General features: G+C 48.5%; 1 protein-coding gene across 7 annotated transcripts in view; it reads right to left on the reverse strand.

The window, feature by feature from the left end:
• The window catches only part of WDR7 (WD repeat domain 7), a 799,383-nt gene extending 775,771 nt beyond the window's left edge, over positions 1 to 23,612 (reverse strand). For 2 of the 7 annotated variants that reach the window (XM_063959725.1, XM_063959718.1), the window contains exon 1: positions 23,207 to 23,609. The gene's annotated coding sequence lies outside the window, so the exon portion shown is untranslated. Of the gene's footprint in view, positions 1 to 23,206 lie in introns of all 7 variants that reach the window. The other 5 variants (XM_063959756.1, XM_063959746.1, XM_063959708.1 and 2 more) reach the window with 4 other exon arrangements.
• Positions 23,613 to 25,205: the final 1,593 nt, after the last annotated feature.

The raw sequence follows: 25,205 nt of genomic DNA on the forward strand, positions 1-25,205 counted from the left end.
GGTCTCACTGAAAATAAAAAACCTAAGTCTATTCTTTCTAAGAGCTCAGGAGAGCCCCTAGTGTGCATCCAACCTCGGCCGGGCACGAATTCTAACTGAGGCTTGGAGGAGGGTCATAGTGGGAGGAGCCAGTGCACACCAGGTAGTCTGAAATCTTTCTAGAGTGCCCAGCCTCCTTCGGAGCCCGCTATTCCCCATGGTCCTTACGGAGTTCCCAGCATCCACTAGGACGTCAGAGAAAATAAGAATTTACTTACCGATAATTCTATTTCTCGTAGTCCGTAGTGGATGCTGGGGACTCCGTCAGGACCATGGGGATTAGCGGCTCCGCAGGAGACAGGGCACAAAAGTAAAAGCTTTAGGATCAGGTGGTGTGCACTGGCTCCTCCCCCTATGACCCTCCTCCAAGCCTCAGTTAGGATACTGTGCCCGGACGAGCGTACACAATAAGGAAGGATTTTGAATCCCGGGTAAGACTCATACCAGCCACACCAATCACACTGTACAACCTGTGATCTGAACCCAGTTAACAGCATGATAACAGCGGAGCATCTGAAAAGATGGCTCACAACAATAATAACCCGATTTTTGTAACAATAACTATGTACAAGTTTTGCAGACAATCCGCACTTGGGATGGGCGCCCAGCATCCACTACGGACTCCGAGAAATAGAATTATCGGTAAGTAAATTCTTATTTTCTCTGACGTCCTAAGTAGATGCTGTGGACTCCGTCAGGACCATGGGGATTATACCAAAGCTCCCAAACGGGCGGGAGAGTGCGGATGACTCTGCAGCACCGAATGAGAGAACTCCAGGTCCTCCTCAGTCAGGGTGTGCCCCTGACCAAGTATCAGCTCGGCAAAGTTGTAAAGCCGAGACCCCTCGGGCAGCCGCCCAAGATGAGCCCACCTTCCTTGTGGAATGGGCATTTACATATTTTGGCTGTGGCAGGCCTGCCACAGAATGTGCAAGCTGAATTGTACTACACATCCAACTAGCAATCGTCTGCTTAGAAGCAAGAGCACCCAGTTTGTTGGGTGCATACAGGATAACAGCAAGTCAGTTTTCCTGACTCCAGCCGTCCTGGAAACTATATTTTCAGGGCCCTGACAACATCTAGCAACTTGGAGTCCTCCAAGTCCCTAGTAGCCGCAGGTACCACAATAAGCTGGTTCGGGTGAAACACTGACACCACCTTAGGGAGAAACTGGGGATGAGTCCGCAGCTCTGCCCTGTCCGAATGGACAATCAGATATGGGCTTTTTTGAGACAAACGCCGCCAATTCTGACACTCGCCTGGCCGAGGCCAGGGCCAACAGCATGGTCACTTTCCCTGTGAGATATTTCAAATCCACAGATTTGAGCGGTTTAAACCAATGTGATTTTAGGAATCCCAGAACTACGTTGAGATCCCACAGTGCCACTGGAGGCACAAAAGGGGGTTGTATATGCAGTACTCCCTTGACAAACTTCTGGACTTCAGGAACTGAAGCCAATTCTTTTTGGAAGAAAATCGACAGGGCCGAAATTTGAACCTTAATGGACCCCAATTTGAGGCCCATAGACACTCCTGTTTGCAGGAAATGCAGGAAACGACCGAGTTGAAATTTCTTCATGGGGCCTTCCTGGCCTCACACCACGCAACATATTTTCGCCACATGTGGTGATAATGTTGTGCGGTCACCTCCTTCCTGGCTTTGACCAGGGTAGGAATGACCTCTTCCGGAATGCCTTTTTCCCTTAGGATCCGGCGTTCAACCGCCATGCCGTCAAACGCAGCCGCGGTAAGTCTTGGAACAGACATGGTACTTGCTGAAGCAAGTCCCTTCTTAGCGGCAGAGGCCATGAGTCCTCTGTGAGCATCTCTTGAAGTTCCGGGTACCAAGTCCTTCTTGGCCAATCCGGAGCCACGAGTATAGTTCTTACTCCTCTACGTCTTATAATTCTCAATACCTTGGGTATGAGAAGCAGAGGAGGGAAGACATACACCGACTGGTACACCCACGGTGTTACCAGAACGTCCACAGCTATTGCCTGAGGGTCTTTTGACCTGGCGCAATACTTGTCCAGTTTTTTGTTCAGGCGGGACGACATCATGTCCACCTTTGGTCTTTTCCAACGGTTCACAATCATGTGGAAGACTTCCCGATGAAGTCCCCACTCTCCCGGGTGGAGGTTGTGCCTGCTGAGGAAGTCTGCTTCCCAGTTGTCCACTCCCGGAATGAACACTGCTGACAGTGCTATCACATGATTTTCCGCCCAGCGAAAAATCCTTGCAGTTTCTGCCATTGCCCTCCTGCTTCTTGTGCCGCCCTGTCTGTTTACGTGGGCGACTGCCGTGATGTTGTCCCACTGGACCAATACCGGCTGACCTTGAAGCAGAGGTCTTGCTAAGCTTAGAGCATTGTAAATTGCCCTTAGCTCCAGTATATTTATGTGGAGAAAAATCTCCAGACTTGATCACACTCCCTGGAAATTTTTTTCCCTGTGTGACTGCTCCCCAGCCTCTCAGGCTGGCCTCCGTGGTCACCAGCATCCAATCCTGAATGCCGAATCTGCGGCCCTCTAGAAGATGAGCACTCTGTAACCACCACAGGAGAGACACCCTTGTCCTTGGAGATAGGGTTATCCGCTGATGCATCTGAAAATGCGATCCGGACCATTTGTCCAGCAGATCCCACTGAAAAGTTCTTGCGTGGAATCTGCCGAATGGAATCGCTTCGTAATAAGCCACCATTTTTCCCAGGACTCTTGTGCAATGATGCACTGACACTTTTCCTGGTTCTAGGAGGTTCCTGACTAGCTCGGATAACTCCCTAGCTTTCTCCTCCGGGAGAAACACCTTTTTCTGGACTGTGTCCAGAACCATCCCTAGGAACAGCAGACGAGTCGTCGGAAACGACTGCGATTTTGGATATTTAGAATCCACCCGTGCTGTCGTAGAACTACTTGAGATAGTGCTACTCCGACTTCCAACTGTTCTCTGGACCTTGCCCTTATCAGGAGATCGTCCAAGTAAGGGATAATTAAGACGCCTTTTCTTTGAAGAAGAATCATCATTTCGGCCATTACTTTGGTAAAGACCCGGGGTGCCGTGGACAATCCAAACGGCAGCGTCTGAAACTGATAGTGACAGTTCCGTACCACGAACCTGAGGTACCCTTGGTGAGAAGGGCAATTTTGGACATGGAGGTAAGCATCCTTGATGTCCAGGGACACCATATAGTCCCCTTCTTCCTGGTTCGCTATCACTGCTCTGAGTGACTCCATCTTGATTTGAACCTTTGTATGTAAGTGTTCAAAGATTTCCCATTTAGAATAGGTCTCACCGAGCCGTCTGGCTTCAGTACCACAATATAGTGTGGAATAATACCCCTTTCCTTGTTGTAGGAGGGGTACTTTGATTATCACCTGCTGGGAATACAGCTTGTGAATTGTTTCCAATACTGCCTCCCTGTCGGAGGAAGACGTTGGTAAAGCAGACATCAGGAGCCTGCGAGGGGGAGACGTCTCGAATCTCCAGTCTGTACCCCTGGGATACTACTTGTAGGATCCAGGGGTCCACTTGCGAGTGAGCCCACTACGCGCTGAAACTCTTGAGACGACCCCCCACCGCACTTGAGTCCGCTTGTACGGCCCCAGCGTCATGCTGAGGACTTGGCAGAAGCTGTGGAGGGCTTCTGTTCCTGGGAATGGGCTGCCTGCTGCAGTCTTCTTCCCTTTCCTCTATCCCTGGGCAGATATGACTGGCCTTTTGCCCGCTTGCCCTTATGGGGACGAAAGGACTGAGGCTGAAAAGACGGTGTCTTTTTCTGCTGAGATGTGATTTGGGGTAAAAAAGGTGGATTTTCCAGCTGTTGCCGAGGCCACCAGGTCCGATGGACCGACCCCAAATAACTCCTCCCCTTTATACGGCAATACTTCCATGTGCCGTTTGGAATCTGCATCACCTGACCACTGTCGTGTCCATAAACATCTTCTGGCAGATATGGACATCGCACTTACTCTTGATGCCAGAGTGCAAATATCCCTCTGTGCATCTCGCATATATAGAAATGCATCCTTTAAATGCTCTATAGTCAATAAAATAAGAATTTACTTACCGATAATTCTATTTCTCGGAGTCCGTAGTGGATGCTGGGGTTCCTGAAAGGACCATGGGGAATAGCGGCTCCGCAGGAGACAGGGCACAAAAAAGTAAAGCTTTAGGATCAGGTGGTGTGCACTGGCTCCTCCCCCTATGACCCTCCTCCAAGCCTCAGTTAGGTACTGTGCCCGGACGAGCGTACACAATAAGGAAGGATTTATGAATCCCGGGTAAGACTCATACCAGCCACACCAATCACACTGTACAACCTGTGATCTGAACCCAGTTAACAGTATGATAACAGCGGAGCCTCTGAAAAGATGGCTCACAACAATAATAACCCGATTTTTGTAACTATGTACAAGTAATGCAGATAATCCGCACTTGGGATGGGCGCCCAGCATCCACTACGGACTCCGAGAAATAGAATTATCGGTAAGTAAATTCTTATTTTCTCTATCGTCCTAGTGGATGCTGGGGTTCCTGAAAGGACCATGGGGATTATACCAAAGCTCCCAAACGGGCGGGAGAGTGCGGATGACTCTGCAGCACCGAATGAGAGAACTCCAGGTCCTCCTTAGCCAGGGTATCAAATTTGTAGGATTTTACAAACGTGTTTGCCCCTGACTAAATAGCCGCTCGGCAAAGTTGTAAAGCCGAGACCCCTCGGGCAGCCGCCCAAGATGAGCCCACCTTCCTTGTGGAATGGGCATTTACATATTTTGGCTGTGGCAGGCCTGCCACAGAATGTGCAAGCTGAATTGTATTACACATCCAACTAGCAAAAGTCTGCTTAAAAGCAAGAGCACCCAGTTTGTTGGGTGCATACAGGATAACAGCAAGTCAGTTTTCCTGACTCCAGCCGTCCTGGAACCTATATTTTCAGGGCCCTGACCTCATCTAGCAACTTGGAGTCCTCCAAGTCCCTAGTAGGCGCAAGACACCACAATAAGCTGGTTCAGGTGAAACACTGACACCACCTTAGGGAGAGAACTGGGGACGAGTCCGCAGCTCTGCCCTGTCCGAATGGACAAACAGATATGGGCTTTTTTGAGAAAAAAAACCACCAATTTGACACTCGCCTGGTCCAGGCCAGGTCCAAGAGCATGTTCACTTTTCATGTGAGATGCTTCAAATCCACAGATTTGACTGGTTTTAAACCAATGTGTTTTGAGGAATCCCAGAACTACGTTGAGATCCCACAGTGCCACTGGAGGCACAAAAGGGGGTTGTATATGCAATACTCCCTTGACAAACTTCTGGACTTCAGGAACTGAAGCCAATTCTTTCTGGAAGAAAAATCGACAGGGCCGAAATTTGAACCTTAATGGACCCCAATTTGAGGCCCATAGACACTCCTGTTTGCAAGAAATGCAGGAATCGACCGAGTTGAAATTTCTTCGTGGGGCCTTCCTGGCCTCACACCACGCAACATATTTTCGCCACATGTGGTGATAATGTTGTGCGGTCACCTCCTTTCTGGCTTTGACCAGGGTAGGAATGACCTCTTCCTGAATGCCTTTTCCCTTAGGATCCGGCGTTCCACCGCCATGCCGTCAAACGCAGCTGCGGTAAGTCTTGGAACAGACATGGTACTTGCTGAAACAAGTCCCTTCTTAGCGGCAGAGGCCATAAGTCCTCTGTGAGCATCTCTTGAAGTTCCGGGTACCAAGTCCTTCTTGGCCAATCCGGAGCCATGAGTATAGTTCTTACTCCTCTACGTCTTATAATTCTCAGTACCGTAGGTATGAAAAGCAGAGGATGGAACACATACACCGACTGGTACACCCACGGTGTTACCAGAACGTCCACAGCTATTGCCTGAGGGTCTCTTAACCTGGCGCAATACCTGTCCCGTTTTTTGTTCAGACGGGACGCCATCATGTCCACCTTTGGTAATTCCCAACGGTTTACAATTATGTGGAAAACTTCCCCATGAAGTTCCCACTCTGCCGGGTGGAGGTCGTGCCTACTGAGGAAGTCTGCTTCCCAGTTTCCATTCCCGGAATGAAACACTGCTGACAGTGTTATCACATGATTTTCCGCCCAGCGAAAAGTCCTTGCAGTTTTTGCCACTGCCCTCCTGCTTCTTGTGCCGCCCTGTCTATTTACGTGGGCGACTGCCGTGATGTTTTATCCCACTGGATCAATACCGGCTGACCTTGAAGCAGAGGTCTTGCTAAGCTTAGAGCATTATAAGTTTACCCTTAGCTATATTTATGTGGAGAAAAATCTCCAGACTTGATCACACTCCCTGGAAATGTTTTCCTTGTGTGACTGCTCCCCAGCCTCTCGGGCTGGCCTCCGTTGTCACCAACATCCAAAACTGAATGCCGAATCTGCGGCCCTCTAGAAGATGAGCACTCTGTAACCACCACAGGAGAGACACCCTTGTCCTTGGATCCGGACCATTTGTCCAGCAGATCCCACTGAAAAGTTCTTGCATGAAATCTGCCGACTGGAATTGCTTCGAAGGAAGTCACCATTTTTTTACCATGGCCCTTGTGCAATGATGCACTGATTTTAGGAGGTTCCTGACTAGCTCGGATAACTCCCTGGCTTTCTCTTCCGGGAGAAACACCTTTTTCTGGACTGTGTCCAGAATCATCCCTAAGCACAGGAGACTTGTTGTCGGGATCAGCTGCGATTTTGGAATATTTAGAATCCACTCCTGCTGTTGTAACAGTATCCGAGATAGTGCTACTCCGACCTCCAACTGTTCCCTGGACTTTGCCCTTATCAGGAGATCGTCCAAGTAAGGGATAATTAAGACGCCTTTTCTTCGAAGAAGAACCATCATTTCGGCCATTACCTTGGTAAAGACCCGGGGTGCCGTAGACAATCCAAACGGCAGCGTCTGAAACTGATAGTGACAGTTCTGTACCACGAACCTGAGGTACCCTTAGTGATAAGGGCAAATTTTGGACATGGAGGTAAGCATCCCTGATGTCTCGGGACACCAGATAGTCCCCTTCTTCCCGGTTCGTTATCACTGCTCTGAGTGACTCCATCTTGATATGAACCTTTGTAAGTGTTCAAATTTTTTTAGATTTAGAATAGGTCTCACCTAGCCTTCTGGCTTCAGTACCACAATATAGTGTGGAATAATACCCCCTTTTCTTGTTGTAGGAGGGGTAATTTAATTATCACCTGCTGGGAATACAGCTCGTGAATTTTTTCCCATACTGCCTCCTTGTCGGAGGGAGACCTTGGTAAAGCAGACTTCAGGAGCCTGCGCAGGGGAAACGTCTCGACATTCCAAACTGTACCCCTGGGATACTACTTGTAGGATCCAGGGGTCCTGTACGGTCTCAGCGTCATGCTGAGAGCTTGTCAGAAGCGGTGGAACGCTTCTGTTCCTGGGAATGGGCTGCCTGCTGCAGTCTTCTTCCCTTTCCTCTATCCCTGGGCAGATATGACTCTTATAGGGACGAAAGGACTGAAGCTGAAAAGACGGTGTCTTTTTCTGCAGAGATGTGACTTAGGGTAAAAACGGTGGATTTTCCAGCAGTTGCCGTGGCCACCAGGTCCGATGGACCGACCCCAAATAACTCCTCTTCCTTTATACGGCAATACACCTTTGTGCCGTTTGGAATCTGCATCACCTGACCACTGTCGTGTCCATAAACATCTTCTGGCAGATATGGACATCGCACTTACTCTTGATGCCAGAGTGCAAATATCCCTCTGTGCATCTCGCATATATAGAAATACATCCTTTAAATGCTCTATAGTCAATAAAATACTGTCCCTGTCAAGGGTATCAATATTTTTAGTCAGGGAATCCGACCAAGCCACCCCAGCTCTGCACATCCAGGCTGAGGCGATCGCTGGTTGCAGTATAACACCAGTATGTGTGTATATACTTTTATGATATTTTTCCAGCCTCCTGTCAGCTGGCTCCTTGAGGACGGCCCTATCTATAGACGGTACCGCCACTTGTTCTGATAAGCGTGTGAGCGCCTTATCCACCCTAAGGGGTGTTTCCCAACGCGCCCTAACTTCTGGCGGGAAAGGGTATACCGCCCATATTTTCTATCGGGGGGAACCCACGCATCATCACACACTTCATTTAATTTATCTGATTCAGGAAAAACTACGGTAGTTTTTTCACATCCCACATAATACCCTCTTTTGTGGTACTTGTAGTATCAGAAATATGTAACACCTCCTTCATTGCCCTTAACGTGTGGCCCTAATAAGGAATACGTTTGTTTATTCACCGTCGACACTGGATTCAGTGTCCCTGTCTGTGTCTGTGTCGACCGACTAAAGTAAACGGGCGTTTTAAAAACCCCTGACGGTGTTTTTGAGACGTCTGGACCGGTACTAATTGTTTGTCGGCCGTCTCATGTCGTCAACCGACCTTGGCGCGTGTTGACATTATCACGTAATTCCCTAAATAAGCCATCCATTCCGGTGTCGACTCCCTAGAGAGTGACATCACCATTACAGGCAATTGCTCCGCCTCCTCACCAACATCGTCCTCATACATGTCGACACACACGTACCGACACACAGCACACACACAGGGAATGCTCTGATAGAGGACAGGACCCACTAGCCCTTTGGAGAGACAGAGGGAGAGTTTGCCAGCACACACCAAAAACGCTATAATTATATAGGGACAACCTTATATAAGTGTTTTCCCTTATAGCATCTTTTTTATATATTTCTAACGCCAAATTAGTGCCCCCCCCTCTCTGTTTTAACCCTGTTTCTGTAGTGCAGTGCAGGGGAGAGCCTGGGAGCCTTCCCTCCAGCCTTTCTGTGAGGGAAAATGGCGCTGTGTGCTGAGGAGATAGGCCCCGCCCCTTTTTCGGCGGCCTCGTCTCCCGCTCTTAACGGATTCTGGCAGGGGTTAAATATCTCCATATAGCCCCCGGAGGCTATATGTGAGGTATTTTTAGCCAAAAAAGGTTTTCATTTGCCTCCCAGGGCGCCCCCCTCCCAGCGCCCTGCACCCTCAGTGACTGCCGTGTGAAGTGTGCTGAGAGGAAAATGGCGCACAGCTGCAGTGCTGTGCGCTACCTTAAGAAGACTGAGGAGTCTTCTGCCGCCGATTCTGGACCTCTTCTCGTTTCAGCATCTGCAAGGGGGCCGGCGGCGAGGCTCCGGTGACCATCCAGGCTGTACCTGTGATCGTCCCTCTGGAGCTAATGTCCAGTAGCCAAGAAGCCAATCCATCCTGCACGCAGGTGAGTTCACTTCTTCTCCCCTAAGTCCCTCGTTGCAGTGATCCTGTTGCCAGCAGGACTCACTGTAAAATAAAAAACCTAAGCTAAACTTTTCTAAGCAGCTCTTTAGGAGAGCCACCTAGATTGCACCCTTCTCGGCCGGGCACAAAAATCTAACTGAGGCTTGGAGGAGGGTCATAGGGGGAGGAGCCAGTGCACACCACCTGATCCTAAAGCTTTACTTTTTTGTGCCCTGTCTCCTGCGGAGCCGCTATTCCCCATGGTCCTTTCAGGAACCCCTGCATCCACTAGGACGATAGAGAAAATACTGTCCCTGTCAAGGGTATCAATATTTTCAGTCAGGGAATCCGACCAAGCCACCCCAGCGCTGCACATCCAGGCTGAGGCGATCGCTGGTCGCAGTATAACACCAGTATGTGTGTATATACCTTTTTAGGATATTTTCCAGCCTCTCAGCTGGCTCCTTGAGGGCGGCCCTATCTGGAGACGGTACCGCCACTTGTTTTGATAAGCGTGTGAGCGCCTTATCCACCCTAAAGGGTGTTTCCCAACGCACCCTAACTTCTGGCGGGAAAAGGTATACCTCCAATAATTTTCTATCGGGGGAAACCCACGCATCATCACACACTTCATTTAATTTATCTGATTCAGGAAAAACTACAGGTAGTTTTTTCACACCCCACATAATACCCTTCTTGTGGTACTTGTAGTATCAGAAATATGTAACACCTCCTTCATTGCCCTTAACATGTAACGTGTGGCCCTAAAGGAAAATACGTTTGTTTCTTCACCGTCGACACTGGAGTCAGTGTCCGTGTCTGTGTCTGTGTCGACCGACTGAGGTAAATGAGCGTTTTACAGCCCCTGACGGTGTTTGAGACGCCTGGACAGGTACTAATTTGTTTGCCGGCCGTCTCATGTCGTCAACCGACCTTGCAGCGTGTTGACATTATCACGTAATTCCTTAAATAAGCCATCCATTCCGGTGTCGACTCCCTAGAGAGTGACATCACCATTTCAGGCAATTGCTCCGCCTCCTCACCAACATCGTCCTCATACATGTCGACACACACGTACCGACACACAGCACACACACAGGGAATGCTCTGATAGAGGACAGGACCCCACTAGCCCTTTGGGGAGACAGAGGGAGAGTTTGCCAGCACACACCAAAAACGCTATAATTATACAGGGACAACCTTTATATAAGTGTTTTTCCCTTATAGCATTTTAATATATATATATACATATCGCCAAATAAGTGCCCCCCCTCTCTGTTTTAACCCTGTTTCTGTAGTGCAGTGCAGGGGAGAGCCTGGGAGCCTTCCCACCAGCATTTCTGTGAGGGAAAATGGCGCTGTGTGCTGAGGAGAATAGGCCCCGCCCCCTTTTCGGCGGGCTTCTTCTCCCGTTTTTCTGAGACCTGGCAGGGGTTACTCTAAGCAGCTCTTTAGGAGAGCCACCTAGATTGCACCCTTCTCGGCCGGGCACAAAAATCTAACTGAGGCTTGGAGGAGGGTCATAGGGGGAGGAGCCAGTGCACACCACCTGATCCTAAAGCTTTTACTTTTGTGCCCTGTCTCCTGCGGAGCCGCTAATCCCCATGGTCCTGACGGAGTCCCCAGCATCCACTTAGGACGTCAGAGAAATAGGAAGTAAATAGATAAAGCTCTCCTATTATAATAACAAAAATATTTTTGGTTCCATTTTTTTTTTCTTAAGACAATGGGGTTGATTCAATTCTCCGACAGTTGAATAGTGCCAGGAATTAGTTCCCGTCGCTATTCAATTCAACTCAAGTTAAGTCGGCGAATGCCCGTTCTCCCGGACTTAACAGGTTGATTTGTCGGGAGAACTGGCATTTTCCGACTTAACTCCCCACCGCGATGCTGATTCCCGACAGAATCAGCCTCACGCCGGCCGCACTTTTGTCGGATTTCCTCTCGCATCCCCCCGGGGGTGAGAGAAGAATTCCCGACAATTGAGTGTCACTTGGCGCTGTATTGAATAGCACCGGGAGCTAATTCCCGGCGCTATTCAACTGTCAGAGAATTGAATAGACCCTTGTGAATTCAGCAACAGGCGGCACGAATCCTGGAAATCACAGTATGTTATCAAAATAATCAGCAGTTGTCATGCTTAACTATGATGTTAGTAGACAAAAGTAAATGTCTGTCCATCGTGTTTTCCCTGTGGTCTCCTATTATTCTTTATTTGCATTGTTGTGAGGTGCACTCAAATCAAGGGCCCTCATTCCGAGTTGTTCGCTTGGTAAAAATCTTCGCATCGCAGCGATTTTCCGCTTAATGCGCATGCGCAATGTCCGCACTGCGACTGCGCCAAGTAAATTTGCTATGTAGTTAGGAATTTTACTCACGGCTTTTTCATCGTTCTGGCGATCGTAATGTGATTGACAGGAAATGGGTGTTACTGGGCGGAAACAGGCCGTTTTATGGGCGTGTGGGAAAAAACGCTACCGTTTCCGGAAAAAACGCAGGAGTGGCCGGAGAAACGGAGGAGTGTCTGGGCGAACGCTGGGTGTGTTTGTGACGTCAAACCAGGAACGACAAGCAGTGAACTGATCGCAGATGCCGAGTAAGTCTGGAGCTACTCAGAAACTGCTACGAGGTGTGTAATCGCAATATTGCGAATACATCGTTCGCAATTTTAAGATGCTAAGATTCACTCCCAGTAGGCGGCGGCTTAGCATGAGCAAATCTGCTAAAATCCGCTTGCGAGCGAACAACTCGGAATGAGGGCCCAGGAACGTTCCCGCCTGCAGGAAACACAAACATATCAAAAGGTACACACCCGCCGATGAGCCCGCGATATATCGGCCGTTCAATTGCTTACCCAGCATAACAGTCCAGGTGTGAGTAATATTCATGTTTCAGCACAGGTGACATAATCAGTACCTCATTATTTTGAGATAACCATATGTGCTAAAGCCTGGATATCCATAACACCTGCACTGTTAGTATGCCTAGATCATGGATGAAGAACCTTCGGCCCATCCAGCTGTTGTTGAACTATGCATCCCAGCATGCCCTGCAACAGTTTTACCATGGCCAAATAGCAAAACTGTAGAAAGGCATGCTGGTATGTGTAGTTCAACAACAGCTGGAGGGCCAAAGGTTTCCCACCCCTGGCCTAGAGGATAGAGGTTGGAAATGCCTGACCTGGGCATTGTAGATCTATTATTCCACACCCGATTGATGTGTGGACAGCATTGTCACCATTTAAATTAGCGACATTAAAACAAATCTCCTGTCTTCTAACGCTGTTCACAAGAAATTTCTAGGAGACCCAGGAGGATGGCTCAGTAAATATACATAATCCCTCAAATCATCATCGTTAAACATTAATCACTGCACCAGCATACACGACAGTGCTTTACAAAGTATGAAAACAAGATTGGGTTCCGACGGACAAAGCGATAGGAAGGCGCCGCTCACAACTGGATGAAATATTTCTAAAAAGAACAATGAAAAACAGAAATGTTTACTGTAATTTTGATCATCATGAAAGCTTGTGGACAAAGATAGACTCTTCCTGAACTGAAAAACACTAAACCTGGGAAAAAAACACAAATAAAGTAGCCAGGCAGATGTATTAGGCCTGGAGACGGCATAAGGAAGTGATAAGCAAGTGATAAGTGCAAGGTGATAAACGCACCAGCCAATCAGCTCCTAACAATTTACATATTGGAGCTGATTGGCTCGTGTGTTTATCACCTTGCACATATCACTGGTTTATCACTTTCTTATGCCTTCTTCAGGTTTATACATCTGCCCCAAAATGTGTCCAATACTGGGTACACACTTGTAAATATATCGTGTGCATACACACTGCCCATTCCGTCGGGACCAACGCCACAAACTGGGTGGGCGTTTAAATGCGCCCGCCCAGTTGTGCTGTCAATCACCGCCAGCATTGCCAGCATCTGCAGCAAGTGTATGGACGGTCGGCTGACCGCCCGTACACACAGCACAATGTGCCGATATATCATTAGATATATTGGCCGTTGGCTCTGCTGCAGGACCGATGCGATATGACTGAACGACGGCGTTTACAGACCGCTCGTACACACTGGCCGACGGACCTGCGATATATCAGCCATTCAATACAGCGGCCGATATATTGGCCAGTGTGTACGCACCTTAGACAGGGGTTCCCAAATTTGAATCACGGCGCCCTTCAGTATCAGAATTTTTTTTTTCACGGCAGCCCTAGGCCAAAAATGTTATATTTAGAAATTCTGCAACAATTATTATATGAAGCAAATTATTGAACACAAAATACTGACTTGAATACAAAATACTGGGGGCGATTCAATTGCTTTTTTAGGTACCGGCCACTAGATGACACCTGACAACAGCAACTCAATGTTTCTGCCATTTGGGCACGATCACCGACGGCGCAACAACTGAATTTCTCTGACGAGCCCCCAAAAAACACCTGAATCACCCCCACTGGCTTCAACACAAACCACTACAGGGGGGTACTCACGGAGCGATATTCTAAGCAATCTGACCAGATTGCTTAGAATATAAGCCTGATCGCTCCGTGTGTAGCCCTTACAGCGATAGCGATGCGCAGCCCCGCGCATCGCTATCGCTGCTGCTAGATTGCCAATCTAGCCAATCTCACTTCACCCGCTGGGTGAAGCGAGCGCGCCCCCCCCCCCCCCCCCCCCCCCGTCTCCCCCCACACGCTCAGCACAGATTGCGCTGTGCTGAGCGGAAAGAGAGATGTGTGCTGAGCGGTTCGCTCAGCACACATCTCTCCCCGCATCGGCCCGTCTGTATGGGCCTTACCACTACAGCACCTGCAGATCGCAGCCGTGGAATCTCCTGGTAGCTCCTGGAGACCTCGCCTTTTGTCATGCACAGGTCTATGCAAACCTTCATTTCCAGCAGGAGAGTTCAGCTTAATGACGAGTGATATAGGGGCAGATGTACTAAGGTGGAGAAGTGATAAAGCAGTGATAAGTGCAAGGTGATACCGCACCAGCCAATCAGCTCCTGTCATTTTTCAAATCCGTAATGATTGGCTGGTGCGGTATCACCTTGCACTTATCAATGCATTATCACTTCTCCAGGCTTAATACATCTGCCCCATTATATGTACGGCGCTGCGGACCACTTGTCCGCAGCGCCGTACATATAATGGGGCAGATGTATTAAGCCTGGAGAAGTGATAATGCATTGATAAGTGCAAGGTGATACCGCACCAGCCAATCATTACGGATAAATAAAGCGTAATAATAATATTTACTTATTAACATGTCATTATATAGCACCAGCATATTCAGTTGCTCTTTACAATTAGGGACAAAATGAGACTGTATACTGACAGACAGAGGTAAAGGTGCATACACACCTGCCGATAAAATGAATGACGTCGCAAATTTTCACCCTTCCTGAGCGACGTCGTTCATTTTCACCCTTCCTGAGCGACGTCATTCATTTTCACCCTTCCTGAGCGACGTCGTTCATTTTCACCCTTCCTGAGCGACGTCGTTCATTTTCACCCTTCCTGAGCGACGTCGTTCATTTTCTCGGCAAGTGTGTACGCCGGTGATGATGACCGATGCGCGGCCCCGCAGGTCATTAACGACCCTCGCTGTCGGCTGTGCATGCATGCTCAATCTGGACTGTCGTCCAAGACCAACCTGAACGGCCCGGCCGCAGCATGACGTCACTGAGCGATATGGTCGTCATATCGCTCAGTGTGTATACCCGGCCGCCCCAGCCCGGGAGGGGGAAACACTAGACGACGTCGCTCATTGAGCACGTCGTCTAGTGTGTGTCCACCTTAAGAGGGCCCTGCTCGGAGTCTTATAATCCATAGGACCTGTGGGATTGAATAAATCACTGAGGCACAGCTAAATAATATTTTGTAATGTTACGAGATTTACACCATAGGGTTATGCCTTAACACTTTATTTGGGTTACATATTTCTGCAGGGATACGGTCATTAGGTCGACGTGCGTTTTTCACATTTTTTTTTTTTTAACTTTACGATCCACGTGGACTACGATTGGGAATAGTAACCTGTGCCGAGCGCAGCGATAGCGGAGTGAGGCACCTTGCCCGAAGCATGGCGGGTGGGGGGACGACGACGACACACGGTGCAGTAATTGGGGTTCCCCGGCACTTTACGAAGAAAATGACACGAAACAAAAAGTAAAAAATAAAAAATAAAAAAAAACTCATGTCGACCTTGTTCATGTCGACCCAGTGACCATGTCGACCAATAGTGGTCGACCTAATGACCCATACCCTTTCTGCTGATGGCGGTTTGTGGGAGCTATGTTGTATATTTGGATCGCTGGCATTCTGTTATCTTCAGAACACAAGGCTCTTGTCTGCAGAGTCCAGCTCTGTCTATTGCAGCTGGAAGATTTCCATTTGCTGAGGAGTAGAATGTCAGCAAACACAACAGGGAGGATTCCCCATCTGCGCTCATCTCAAACCAAAACACTCTAACTAAACCGCACTCAATATTGTAGCACAAACACAGCAGTGACACAGCGTGATGGATCGCACACCGACACTCCTGTAACAGAGGGAACCTGTAATATTGGGGAGCTAAGATCTGGAGACAGCTGAACCCAACATTGAGCATGCTTGTAAAGCAGCAACATTCTCACACTAGAGCACTGTCACCCACTTTATCATGTGAAGGATCTGTCTCCCTGTGCAGATCACAAGGTTCTTGCAATGGTTAATGGATGACAACGCCAATGTATAGACCTGGCAGAGTCCGAATCCTCTGCAGAGTTGGGTGTAGCACACAGGTGATGAGGGGTTCAGTATGGTATGCCGGCGGTCGGGCTCCCAGCGACCAGCATACCGGCGCCGGGAGCCCGACCTCCGGCTTACCGACAGTGTGGCGAGCACAAATGAGCCCCTTGCGGGCTCGCTGCGCTCGCCACGCTACGGGCACGGTGGCGCGCTCTGCTATTTTATTCTCCCTCCAGGGGGGTCGTGGACCCCCACGAGGGAGAATAAGTGTCGGTATGGCGGCTGTCGGGATTCCGGCGCCGGTAAACTGTGCGCCGGGATCCCGTCAGTCGGCATACTGAAGACCACCCGGTGATGAGACTGTCAGGCCGATCTTTCTCAAAGAAACATCTCAGCTACTGTAATATCACTTTCAGACATAAAATCCCGACTTCAACCTAGCTGGGACCCAGGACACAGAGCACGGGTTTAAGATGGGTCTACCCCGTTCATACATGGGTGACAACATAGATTATTCCCGGGTCATTCCCCCTCACACCGGACCCAGGTCTTCCAGCAGTCATTGGGCACTTGGAGATGATGCTGTCCCCGGCCAATTATTTTCTTTAAGGTATTATGCGGGTCATACCTTTTAGACTTAAGCCGGGTCGTCTACCCGGGTTGCAAGTACCAGGAAAACCCTGCTAGTGAGCAGGGACGCAGACCCGGGACTCTCAACCTGGGTAGACCTTTTCATACATAAGGAGGACTCGGGTCCATGCGCGTTCACTGGTTTTAGGCTTATGTCTTTCTACGGCCAGGTGCTATTGTGTGCTAGTTTCTGAGGCAGCTTGCATTCATGACCGCAGAACTCAGGACTCTGTACTGCCCACCTTCACATTTGGCCTAGAACTGACTATGGGGGGAATTCAATTGTTTCATCGCGCCCGATCTCCCGTCTAAAGTGACGGGAGATCTCTGAACGATATTCAACTGGCCGCACTTATCGCGCTCATAACAGGCGAGTTTAGGCCCGGAAAGCACTTAAACCTGACTAATGTAATGGCCTCGAGCGTATAAAGACCCGTTTGGGCGCCCAAACGGGTCTCTTTACACGCATTTCAACTCTGTTCCCCCTAGGAGTAGCGAGCTGAAATTAACTTCCAGCGCCCTTCGGCAGCTGCGCAACCCTATATGTCTGCATTTCAACCTTCTATTTATTATTATTATCCTTTATTTATATGGCACCACAAGGCTTTCGCAGCGCCCAATTACAGAGTACATAAACAAATCATCAAAACAGGAAAACAGTGACTAAAGTGCCCTACACACTGTGCGATGCGCCGCCGACCTGCCCGACAGCAGATACGGCTGACGGGCGACCTGGCGGCGGGGGGGGGGGGCAGTGACGGGGGAGTGAAGTTTTTTCAACCCCCCCAATCACCCGGCTCCATAGCAGTGCAGGCAAATATGGACGAGATCGTCCATATTGGCCTTCATGCACAAGCGACGGGGCACCAGCGATGAATGAGCATGGGGCTGCGCATCGTTCATCGCTGGTGCCTCCACATTGAAAGATATGAACGGTATCTCGTTCATTAATGAACAAGATCGTTCATATCTTTCACTCATGTCGCCCAGTGTGTAGGGCTTATTACAGTCAATATAGGACAAGTACAGGGTAAATAAACATAGCTACATCAGCAGATGACACTGACATAAGTATCAGGTGGCAGAAGACTGCAGGATTTGGGTAGTTGAAGATTATTAAAGTAAGAAAAAGGATAAGCACATGAGGGAAGAGGGCCCTGCTCGTTAGATTTGTGATCATGATTGGAGTTTTCTGCTAGCGCGCATGGTGAGCGTGTGTGGAAGACCTCCAAATCAGCATTTTTACAGTAATGGATATCAATGAGAATGTACTATGCAACAGGTAATCAGCCACTTCAACGATTCATAACATTCCCAGCAACTAGCGTCAGGATCCTTGTTACTCCTTTATTTGTCCCTACTGATGACAAACACACAGCATGTAGGGTAAATCTATTTTAGGTAAATAACTTGAATGGCATCATCGAATAAAAACAGCCTGATCCCTGATCAATGCTGTAGACAGCATTGGTTACTGTCCTGCAGTTCTCAATCTCTAAAACATCCATGTGTATAAGGCAGTGCAGACTGGTACAAACCTGATTAACACGGGTTTATTATATGGAAAGTAGAAAAAACAAAAAACACTCCGGCTTGTTCAAGAAAAATTATTTCTGGGGGGCAGATTCAATCAGTCCTGAGCTATTCAATGAAGCGCTCCACTTAACCCAGAATCTATAGCAGAGGTTCCCAAACTGTGTGCCGTGGCTCCCTGGGGTGCCTCGGGACACCTGCAGGGGTGCCCTGGGTTGGTGGTCCAGGACCAATTCAAATTATTCATGGTCAATATAATAGGCAAAACCAGTGCTGGTGGCTGCCAGTCATAAAATATGTGACCAAACAGAAGCAAATCTTGTCCCTCACCACACAACTGACCCTAAGGATGACATATAAACACAATCTACTTAATGTAATATTTCTTTCTAAATTTCTCAATACGAAGTTTTTGGCCTAGGGGTGCCGTGAAAAAAACTCTGATATTCTAGGGCACCGCGATTCAAAAAAGTTTGCAAACCACTGATCTATGGGTTAATGCGCTTTAGACACAAATTTAACAAGCAGGGAAATTGGCTAATAATTTAATACCTCTTTGCATTAAACCCCAGAACTTTAGCCATGCAGTAAACACTGACTGTGGTTAAATACATCTGCCCATTGTGTGTATGCAAGTCAATATAACAATGGCACACTGATCCTGTCATTATCAAGTGCACAGTAGAAAGCGAAAGCACAGACCTGAAACATTTTACTAAATAAGCCCCACTGTGGGGGTCATTCAGAGTTGATCGCTCGCTGACGTTTTTCGCAGCACAGCGAACAGGTTACTACTGCGTATGTGTATGCACCGCAATGCGCAGGCACGTTGTACGGGTACAAAGCAGATCGTTGCTGAGCGATGGAGTTAAGAAAGAATCCATTCGCACAGCCGATGCCAAGAAGACTGACAGAAAGAGGGCGTTTGTGGGTGTCAACTGACCGTTTTCTGGGAGTGTTTAGGAAAACGCAGGCGTGTCCAAGCGTTTGCAGGGCGGGTGTCTGACGTCAATTCCGGCCCCGGACAGGCTGAAGTGATAGCAGCGGCTGAGTAAAGGGCCCCGTACACTAGTACGATTTTACACGATTTCATACAATTTCGATATATCCGTCTGATATATTGTATGAATTATGTGTTTTAGATCGTATCCAATCTGATGCACGTCCCCATGCTGTCAGATAAGATCCCCTAGGTCGTTGGTGCTGCACTAATGATATATCAGAATTGGATGGAATCTGATGGAAAACGTGTCTTTTGTGCATTTGATGTATCACAGGGAAGTGTGACTGGCATTCTTGGGACACTTCCAGCCCCCGTATCCCTCTATCCAGCCCATCAGATATATCTCATGGTACAATTGTATGCCGTACGATATATCTTATGCAAAAATAGCACAAAAGTACTAAATCATATGGAATCACTCCCGGGAAGGTCCCAGGGGAGTTCAAGGGAAATTACATCCGACTTCAGCCTCAGACATATCGTTGTAGTGTATGGGGCCTTTAAGTCCAGAGCTACTCAGAAACTGCAGGAAAAAAAAATTGTACCGCTCGGCTGCACAGGCGTTCGCACACTTGCAAAGCGAAAATACACTCCCCTGTGAGCAGCGACTATGCGTTTGCACAGCTGCAAAAAGTAGCTAGCGAGCGAACAACTCGGAATGAGGGCCTATGAGCGATGGGGCAATGGTTCCAGACTCATATAGCAGAAAGAACACTCACATTGTAAGAACTTATATTATAGGCTCTTACTACAGTTTGCCCTGAAATATATGTTAAAGGTTTTAGACACACAGTGACAATCATTACTGTCAAAGACACACAGTGACAATCACTTTTTAGGCTGGATACCAACTAGACCAGCGGTGGCCAACCCGCGGCTCTTTCATCCTCCGCATGCGGCTCGATGCGCTCCCGGCCACCGCTGCCCGACACACCAGACTCGCAGCAGCAGGTCTCCAGTGGCGGTGTGTATCTTCAATTCTGCGGCGGTCCGTGAGCCAATCAGAGCTCGCGGACCAGCAGCTAAGGCTCCTGATTGGCTCACGGGCCGGCACCGAATTGAAGATACACAGCGCCGACGGAGGGGTAGGAGAGGCAAGCGCTGCGCTCTTCCTTCCCCTCACAGCAGCGCGGTAAGCAGCACTTTGGGTTTTTTTTTGGGGGGTGGGGTTTGGAGGGGGGGGGGGAGTGAGGCACTGTGGCGGCATATGTATCAGCACTGGGGGCATGTGTATCTGCACTGTGGGGGCATGTGTATCTGCACTGTGGGGGCATATGAGGCACTGTGGGGGAATGTGTATCTGCACTGGCTGTACTGGGGCATATGAGGCACTGTGGGGGCATGTGTATCTGAACTGGGGGCATATCTGGCACTGTGGGGGCATGTGTACCTGCACTGGGGCATATCTGGCACTGTGTGGGCATATTTGGCACTGTGTGGGCATGTGTATCTGCACTGGGGGCATATCTGGCACTGTGTGGGCATGTGTACCTACACTGGGGCATATCTGGCACTGTGTGGGCATATTTGGCACTGTGTGGGCATGTGTATCTGCACTGGGGGCATATCTGGCACTGTGTGGGCATGTGTATCTGCACTGGGGCATATCTGCTCTGGGGCATATCTGGCACTGTGTGGGCATGTGTATCTGCACTGGGGGCATATCTGCTCTGGGGCATATCTGGCACTGTGTGGGCATGTGTATCTGCACTGGGGGCATATCTGGCACTAGGGGCATATCTGGCACTGTGGGGACATGTGTATCTGCATCGGGGGCATATCTGGCACTGTGGGGGCATATCTGGCACTGTGGGAAGCACTGTGGGGACATGTGTATCTGGCACTGTGGGGGCATATCTGGCACTGTGGGGCGTATATTTATCTGCCACTGGGGGCATATATTTATCTGGCACTGTGGTGGCACCCATTTTTGGCATTTTTATATGTATGTGGCACTGGACAACATTACTAAACAGGGTTATGACACAAGGTCACACTCCTACAAACATCAAACCGAAAGGTGTGCGCACAAAAATGGGGCGTGGCTTTGTGACAAATAGGCCACACACCCATTTTTGCGCGCGACATGATAGTGGCTCTTGCGCTTGCCTATGGATCTTTTCTGGCTCTTTGCCTCCGACTGGTTGGCCACCCCTGAACTAGACGATATGTCGCCCGAACCCACGGATCAGAGAGACATATCAGGTGCATCGTCTAGTGTGTACCCGTGATATGTGCGCACCTGCAGGACCGTAGAGACATCCCCGGTCAGCCCTACAGCAGGGCCAACGATGGGGGGTGTCACGTGGCTCCCGTCTGGCTTGCCAGGTGCCAGCGGCGGCGATGTCGCGCTGGGCAGACATTAAGTGTGTACCCAGCTTAAGTCAACAGTCATTAGAAGATCCCTATTTAACAATACCACCTTTGAACCTTGTCTACAGCTGTCACTATAAAGTGGGGGCACGATACATAATGCACTTTTACCCCGCTAATATTATTATGCTCATCCAACAAAAATTGGACTACTCGAATGAATGAAAACAGACAAATCTACAGTTACATAATCACATCATGTTCTCATGCAACTTCTTAAGTCTTTTAATTACATAAACCAGCGATGACCAAATTGAGTGCCTCGGGCACTTCCAGGGGTGCATTTGGTTGGTGGTTCAGGACCAAATCAAATTACGTACGGTCCATGTGTTAAGCAAAACCAGAGCTTGTAGCCGCGAGTCGTAGAATGTGGACAGTCAATGTAATAGGCAAAACCAGTGCTTGTGGCTTACCTTTATAAAATATAGGAACAAATAGAAGCAAATCCGGTCCCTCACCACATAACTGAACCTCAGGGTGACATATTAAACACAATTTACTTCATTTAGTATTTTTTCCTGAATTTCACAATAAGAAACGTCTGGCCTAGGGGTGCCATTCAAAAAATTCTAATACTCTAGGGAGCCGTGATTCAAATAAGTTTGGGAACCACTGACGTTAACAAATATAAGAGGTAAAGAAAATAATAAGAACGTAGAGTAGCACCAGCGGCGGCTCTGACCACACACTGCAAGGGGAAACCAGTCAGCACATATAAACATACGTGTGATGTTGTATGTAACATACGTGCTGGCTTGCCTTACCCAGGGATCAGCAGCCACCGCTGTGTGTATCCCTGACCTGCCAGCTGCCGAAGCATGGGAGGCACCACTAAGCTTGTCTATCATCTATAAGCCCGCACTCCATACTCCTGTGAGCCAATGGGAGTCCGGGGACAGGGTCCACATAGTCTATGGACTGGCAGTCACCAGCTCTGGTTTTGCCTAACACATGGACCATACATAATTTGAGTTGGCCCTGGACCACTAACCAATGGAACCCCTGCAAGTGCCCGAGGCACCCCAGTTTGGGAAACAATGGATTGGACATATGCTGGGGCAGCTCTGCCCAATCCGCCCCATTTGCTCCATTCGCAATATTATTCTCCGTCTCCTCTCCATGCCGTGGTGGAAACAGAGCTGAGAGGGCGCCTGCATCCGTCTCAAGACATACTGGGCCGGATGTATTAAGCCTGGAGAAGTGATAAAGCAGTGATAAGTGCAAGGTGATAACGCACCAGCCAATCAGCTCCAATATGTAAATTGACAGTTAGAAGCTGATTGGCTGGTGTGTTATCACCTTCCACTTTTCACTGCTTTATCACTTCTCCAGGCTTAACACATCTGCCCCGATAGATAGATAGATAGATAGATAGATAGATAGATAGATAGATAGATAGATAGATACTCTAACACAGGATAACAATGTATTATCAGATCAGACATGGAAGTATAAACACATTATAAAGACAGTAAAACCCACAGCCAAGTAAACTGTGGCTTTCCAGCTATTGTGGAACCATAAGTCCCAGCATGACAGTCCTCATCACCACTGGCAGTACAGCAGTGTCCAGAGACGTATACACACATCCTCAGGGACCAGTCAGAGGCTCAGGGTCTGCATTGCTCACCTGTGCCGCCTGCTCTGCCCTCAGTAATGGAGCCTGCACCTCACCGGTTCCCCTACTCTCCCAAAACACCAGCTGACAGTTGCTATGGCGATGCCAACGCGCTTTACGGCCAGTGTCGCGCCCGCCGGAGGCAGCTGGGGTCTGAAGCGCAGTCACATGAGCTGTCACCGGGCGCACTCAGCTCAACTGTACATATCAATAAAGTTTCCAGGCTAAAATTGATAAAAAAAAAAAAGTAGACGACATATAGGGAAATGGTAGTAGGAAGGTCTCGTTGACCGATGGGCGGGGCTAGTAGCGTAGCGTGTCGTTGGTGGAAGCTTATTGGTTGTGATTCTCGGCAGGAGACGTTGGAGGGCAATTGGATATGACGTCTTGTGCTCCCGCCCACTGTTAAGCGCCTGGTGGCGTGGATAGTAGAGGAACTATCCCGCTGGCCTAGCTCCTCCCCCTTGCGTCGTAACTCCTCCCCCTTACGGAAAAGGTCCCTTAGCCCACTTGATTCTAGCATCTACCTTCTCTAAAACGGAGGCCTCAGCCGCCATCTTGTTTATTGGCAATATTAATATTACTGCAGTCCACATTTGCAGTTGTGTTAATAACAGCGTTGAGCATTACAGTGTATTTAGAACTATTTTCAATTAAAACATTTCAATTTTTCCAATTGAATCTTACCAATTATTGCTTACTTCACAAATGTGTTTATTTATTACCAGTTTCTTATAGCGCAGCAAATTCCGTTGCGATTTACAATTGGACACACATAACTTAGGTTAATGGGACGACTGTACAATCATTGTAGGGATGGCCGTAGAAAAACTGATGGTGCATATTCATAACCATCAATGTTTTCATTACGATACAGATACATTTTCAATTCTATCCCAGTGTGAATTCGTTGGTGGCATTATTCCATACTCCCCGATTGTCCTGCTCTTACTCTCCCGTAGGTTGCAAGAGACTCACAGTTTTTCGGGTAGTGCCATCCTTGGTTACTAACTATGTTTATAATCGATGGTAGGGACACAGATGGTTTCCCACTATCGATGGTTGCTGTGAACAAGATGTTTTTGGTTTTATAAAAGCTTGCAGACATAGGGGTCTATTTACTAATCAGTGGAGAGAGATAAAGTACCAGCCAATCAGCTGCTAACTGCCATGTTACAGGTTGTGTTTGAACAATGGCAGTTAGGAGCTGGTTGGTTGGAACTTTATATCTCCTATAGATTGTAAGCTTGCGAGCTGGGCCTTCCTACCTTTATATCTGTCTGTTATTACACAGTTTTGTTCAATTACTGTTGTTCCACTTGTAAAGCGTAACGGAATATAAAAACTGTTAATAAATAAATACTCTCCATCCACTTTATCTCTCTCCAAGGCTTAGTAAATAGACCCCCAAGTACTGCAGCTGCTGTGCAGAGCTACAAGGCTGTCACACAGTACACACAGTGGCGTACATTTACTAAGATGGGGGTTCTATTTCAGATGGGATGTTGCCCATAGCAACCAATCACATTCTACTTCTCATTTATCTAACACATTCTGAATCTGGAAGATAATACCTGGAATTTGATTGGTTGCTATGGGCAACATCCCATCTTAAATAGAGCTCCCACCTTAGTAAATTTACCCTAGTGTGTGTGCCCGGGTGGGCTGGCCCGCCTCACTGACTTGACAGGCTGAGCTCAGCTGTCAGTCAGCAGCCCCGCCCCGCCCCAGCTCCAAATATTACAATGTGCAGGATGGATGGGCATTTCTTCTGTGCATGTGCGAACCATCAGTGTTTAGAATATTAGAATAGTATACTACCATCGATGGTATAGAGGACCATGCTTATGAGTGAATGGGTCTTCTGCATCTCATCCACTTCCAAGTGAATTGGACAAGGATGGAGAGATAACACTGGGAATCACGGGTTCGTGTGGAGGGGATGGGCCTAAAATGATACATTGTGTGATGTTGTATTCCCCCCCCACCCCCACCCCACAACTTGCAAATT

Source organism: Pseudophryne corroboree, chromosome 1 (assembly GCF_028390025.1).
Source record: "Pseudophryne corroboree isolate aPseCor3 chromosome 1, aPseCor3.hap2, whole genome shotgun sequence".
NCBI classification, from domain to species: domain Eukaryota; kingdom Metazoa; phylum Chordata; class Amphibia; order Anura; family Myobatrachidae; genus Pseudophryne; species Pseudophryne corroboree.